Genomic DNA, 6,098 nt, shown 5'->3' on the forward strand with positions numbered 1-6,098 from the left:
TTTTCCCTTTGAAGTTATCTTATCGGATTGATTCTTTAAGGATTTGAGAACACTTGATGTATGTCTTGCATGTGCTTATCTGTGGTGACAATGGGATATCACGTGATCCACTTGATGTATGTTTTGGTGATCAACTTGCGGGTTCCGCCCATGAACCTATGCATAGGGGTTGGCACACGTTTTTGTCTTGACTCTCCGGTAGAATCTTTGGGGCACTCTTTGAAGTACTTTGTGTTGGTTGAATAGATGAATCTGAGATTGTGTGATGCATATTGTATAATCATACCCACGGATACTTGAGGTGACATTGGAGTATCTAGGTGACATTAGGGTTTTGGTTGATTTGTGTCTTAAGGCGTTATTCTAGTACGAACTCTATGATAGATTGAACGGAAAGAATAGCTTCATGTTATTTTACTACGGACTCTTGAATCGATCGATTAGAAAGGATAACTTTGAGGTGGTTTCATACCGTACCATAATCTCTTCGTTTGTTCTCCGCTATTAGTGACTTTGGAGTGACTCTTTGTTGCATGTTGAGGGATAGTTATATGATCCAATTATGTCATTATTGTTGGGAGGACTTGCACTAGTGAAAGTATGAACCCTAGGCCTTGTTTCAACAAATTGCAATACCATTTGTGCTCACTTTTATCATTAGTTACCTCATTGTTTTTATATTTTTCAGATTACAAAAACCTTTATGTACCATCCATATACCACTTGTATCACCATCTCTTCGTCGAGCTAGTGCACCTATACAATTTACCATTGTATTGGGTGTGTTGGGGACACAAGAGACTCTTTGTTATTTGGTTGCAGGGTTGCTTGAGAGAGACCATCTTCATCCTACGCCTCCTACGGATTGATAATCCTTAGGTCATCCACTTGAGGGAACTTTGCTACTGTCCTACAAACCTCTGCACTTAGAGGCCCAACAACGTCTACAAAAAGAAGGTTGTGTAGTAGACATCAAGCTCTTTTCTGGCGCCGTTGCCGGGGAGGTTAGTGCTTTAAGGTATATCTTTAGATCTTGTAATCGAATCTTTTTGTTTCTTGTTTTAGCACTAGTTTAGTTTATAAAAGAAAACTACAAAAAAATATGGAATTGAGTTTGCCTCATACGCTTCATCTTTTTAATATCTTTCGTGAGTATGATGGAAAGGAAAATTGTGCTCAAGTGCTAGAATAAGAAGTCTATAAAATGTTTGGCACTAAATCTTTGAATGATGAGCATGATTGCAGTGTTGTTAGTATGAACTCCTTGGATATCCATGATGCTAATGATATGCAAAGCCGCAAGCTTGGGGAAGCTATGTTTGATGAAGATGATATTTTTTGTCCCCCAAGCTTTGATGAGCAAATTTATTATGATGAGAGCATGCCCCCTATTTATGATGATTATTGTGATGACTTGTATGCTAGAAAGATTAATGATATCCATGAAACTTGTCATCATGATTTTAACTTTCAATTGGATTATGCCTCACATGATAGTTATTTTGTTGAGTTTGCTCCCACTACTATTCTGAATGAGAAGAATTTTGCTTATGTGGAGAGTAATAAAATTTCTATGCTTGTAGATCATGAAAATAATGCTTTATGTGATGGTTATATTGTTGAATTCATTCATGATGCTACTGAAAATTATTATGAGGGAGGAATATATATACTTGTAGGAATTGCAATAATATCAAGTTTCCCCTCTATGTGCTTATAGTTTTGAGGTTATGCTTGTTTTGCCCTCCTATGCTAGTTGATTATTGTTCCCATAAGTTGTTTGCTCACAAAATCCCTATGCATAGGAAGAGGGTTAGACTTAAATGTTCTAGTCATATTCTTCATGATGCTCTCTTTATCTTTCAATTGTTATCTTTTATGTGAGCATCATTGAAATCGTCATGCCTAGCTAGGGGCGTTAAACGATAGCGCTTGTTGGGAGGCTGATGCACAAGAAGAGTAGTTGAATATACAAATGTTGAATATACAAATGTTGTCGACAAATGGAACACGTAATACAAAAAAAAATGATAGCATGATATAATTCACATACATGATGATTGGCTAAACAGCATGGCATTGCATAATTCACATATATAATGCCTTTGCAACAAGATAGCATTGTATAATTCACATATATAATGTATTGCAAAAAGATGGCAATGCATAATTCACATAGATGGTAATTAGACACTGAACAGGTGGCATTCACACAAAGCATGTCTAAACTAATCAAATGACATAGCAATGCGAGACACCATACACACGATATGAGCAACATAACCCTGCCAAGTTAGAGCATACACCTTTGGGGGGGGGGGAATCGGACTGGTCATCTGTCACTAAATCCTCCTCTGAGGAGCTATCCGTAACTAGCGAGATATGCGCTTCGTCAGATAGCATAGTCTGCTCTAAAGACCTTGTTTTCACTCCAGAATTTGCCATCACCGTGTCAAATGGCTGATGCACACGAAGAGCAGTTGAATGTACTAGCATTGTTGACAAATGTAATATGTAACGAAAAAAGGACGGCCTGATATAATTTACATATAAGATGACTGGCTAAGCAGGATGGCATTGCAAAATTCACATATATGATGCCTAGCTAAACAAGATGGCGTTGCATAATTCACATAAACGATGAATAAACTAAACAGATGGCATTCGCACAAAGGATGTCTAAACTAAGCAGATGACATATTTGATGTATAAGTAAGCAATGCAAGACACCATATGCATGATATAACCAAAATCAGCATGCCAAGTTAGAGAGAACACCTCAGGGGGTAAATAGGAGTTGTCTTCTCCTTCTGAATCCCCCTCAGAACAGATATCTTCCTCTCGATTACAATCCAAAATGCGTGGAGGGGGCTGCCTTTGCACCTACCATGGAGCGACGTCTGCATGAAATTTTATTGCCACGCAAGGCTCGTCTCTTTTGCTCTACATGTTCAGTTCCATTGTTTACAAAAACTATCATGCATAGGAATAAAACATAGTGAGATTATGTAAGGAGTGCATGCAGAAATCCAGAGTGATGGTAGCAACCTGTGGATACGCCCAAAACCAATAATAGCAGGCAGATAATGGCTTCAGTTAAAAATACAGATAATGGCTTCTTTACTGTTTGTTTCCCACCCAACATGAAACTCATAGTAGACACCGGAGATTAACCAGATAGTAGATAGATACTATTGATAGCGGCCCCGATATGTACCCCACAACCATTTAAAACCTCAAATTTAACCATTAGTTTGGAGCTGACTCAGAGTCTAATTGGTGAATAGGACAATAAAGTAGCATGTAATATTAAGCGATGCATAACGTAAGCAGACACGAAAGAGTGCGACCTCTCTTGCGGAACCGTGTAGTCCTCGAGGTCATCTGCTCGGTTGATGATGGTAATGCAGTTTTCATGGCTGCCAGCGACGGGGAAGAAGATCTGAGGCGGCGAAAGACAGTCTGGAGGCCGGATCCCTACTGTGCTGGACCCTTCTGTCGTTGGAGCAGCTGAGCTGGGGTGGACGACGGCGCAGCAGGAGCGGGACAAACCACGCAAGGTTTTCTTTGACAACTATCTGTAAGATAAGTAATTCTGTAAGGGCTCGTTTGAATTGGAGGATTCCAACAATGTAGGGATAGGAAATAGACAGGAATAGGATAGGAATGCACATGCAAAACAGAGAATTTAAAAACACAGGATTTCTTCCAATCTGGGTGTTTGATTTACAACAATTGGAAGATCACAAGATGCAAAGAAGCATGGTGAGATTAAGTCAAACCACAAGAAAATGTACGGTTATAATGCTATTATGCTACTATCTCTTAGTTTTGTGCTTCATGAATAGGAATTTGAAAAGGAGGACAAGTGAAAATTAAAATTCCTATGTTTTTTCTTTCAAGAGACACTAAAGAAACAAATTTGTGTGCTCAGCGGACAATATATATAACATGTAGCGTAAAAAAGAGATGCAACAAGTGTACAACCTCTTTGGTGAAGCCATGTCGATCTCAACATGATTGGGTTAGCCGGTGAGGATGCTCCGGCTGACTTTGCTGTCGGGGGAGGGGAAGAAGATCTTAGGCGTCTGGAGATGGAGCCCGAGGTACTGCTCCGCTGTGATGGAGGGTTTCATCGTTGGAGCAGCTCCGGTGAGTTGTACGACGCCGAGGCTGAAGCAGGACAAGAGAGACAACGAACAACGTTAACCTGAGTGGAATTCTAATAACATCTCCAATACATGACGTAAAATACATAACCACAAAGTGCTAGGTGTAAAATACATCAGCCGCTCATCTCTGAACTTAACTGTCGAAACTAAACTTAACTATCGAAACTGAACTTAACTGTCGAAACTGAACTTAACTGTCGAAACTTAACTTAACTGTCAAAACTGAATTTTGCTGTCGAAACTGAATTTTGCTGTCGAAACTGAACGCACTAGCAAGGTGAGGCTACACGTCGGTCGGCTGACTTTTTCATCTTTGGTCAGTCGATTTTGCAGCCGTTGGATACGAAATCAAGGGCCTGCGGTTCATGTTCAACCTCCACCCCCCTGAGCCGCCAGCCACCACCGGCCAAACAGCTGCCCCCCCGCCGCCTGCGGCCGGCGATGCGCCGCCCCGCCCGCCCCGAAAACCCTCCCCCCCGCCGGTCCGCCGCCGCCCCGGCCGTCCCTCTAGCCCCCCCCCCCATGCCGAGCTTTTTCTCCAGCGATCCCCACGCCAACACCCCGCCACCGCCGGCGACCACCGCCCACATCCTGAACCCTAAGATAGATAGTGGGGTACCTCTCTGGCGAGCCCCCTCCCCAGTGCGGCTGGTTCTTCCTTCACCCCGGCGAGCCCCCCCCCCCGAAAATTGACTGACCCAAAAGTCGATTCAGTCGACTGAAGTGTAGCTAAATCGGAGCAGCATCGCAAGCAAGATCAAGAGCGAGAGCAGCAGCGCGAGCAAGAGTAATAGCAAGAGCAGACCAGGTAGGGGACCGAGAGCAAGAGTAGAGCATCTGTGCGAGCAAGAGCTAAAGCAGCAGCAGCTCCTACTGATGTGGACGTCGCCGCTGAGGGAGCGACGTCGTGGAGGAAGTGGCCGGTGACGCCGTCGTCGATGGAGCCGCGCCGTGTCGGCTCGGGACCGAGCACCGGCAGCACCGTGAGATCGAATCAAGAAGAAAATGCGGCGATTAGTGTACAACCTCTTTGGTGGCGCCGATTAGGCCGCAGCTTCATCCAAGGAAACGGTGATGATGACGCTCTTCCGGTGGTGCAGGTGAAGACGGCGGTGTGGGAATGGAGGTGGCGCGAAAAACGAGGGGAATGTCAGGGCAGCTCCTTGGAGGTGGAGGACGGGGTGGCTGAACCGGCAGGACGATGAGATCGACGATGGATCCTCATCCGGTATGGTGGATGGGGGACGTCGAGGTGTTGCTGTGGACGACGTCCTCGAGGAAGAGGCTCCGGTTGGGTGGCGGATGGAGCAGGGTGTGGGGTTTCGTCGCGGGTTTTCACGGCCTCGGTGTACGAATGGGTGGGCGGATGGGATGGCAGTGGGGAACCATGGCTTAGAGACGCGCTTGTCTGAAATGTGGGGTAAGTTACAAAAGTACCCCCACCGATTTGAGGCGGTTCTTTCGGTTCAGGGGTACCACGGGCATTTCGCGTGTCGGGATTTCACAGGAGGTGGGAGTTTTCGCACGCGTTGTAATTTCGGAATAGCAAGGCGCGGGTTGAGATGGAGGGAGTTGTCAGAGCACAACGAGACAAAGATATATCTTAAATATTTCGGGCTAACAAGGCGCGGGTTGAAATTTCCGGACAAGCCTAACGTGTACTGTACCAAATCAATGCGCACTACAAATGTCATTCAAAACTTTGAATTCATGTTATGTTCAATTAAAATATTTCGCTACGTGTATAATGCATGCAACCTACTACTCAAATGAACGTTTTAGTGCATTCCAAACGTATAGACTACCGCTTCAATATGAACTAAATTTGAATTCGTTTCTATATTTGACTAAGATCTACAGTAATGATTGTTGTGAAGTCAAAGCATTTGAATTCGTTTCTCTGTTTTAATAAGATCTACAATCATC

This window comes from Triticum urartu, chromosome 3 (assembly GCF_003073215.2).
Source record: "Triticum urartu cultivar G1812 chromosome 3, Tu2.1, whole genome shotgun sequence".
Taxonomy (NCBI): domain Eukaryota; kingdom Viridiplantae; phylum Streptophyta; class Magnoliopsida; order Poales; family Poaceae; genus Triticum; species Triticum urartu.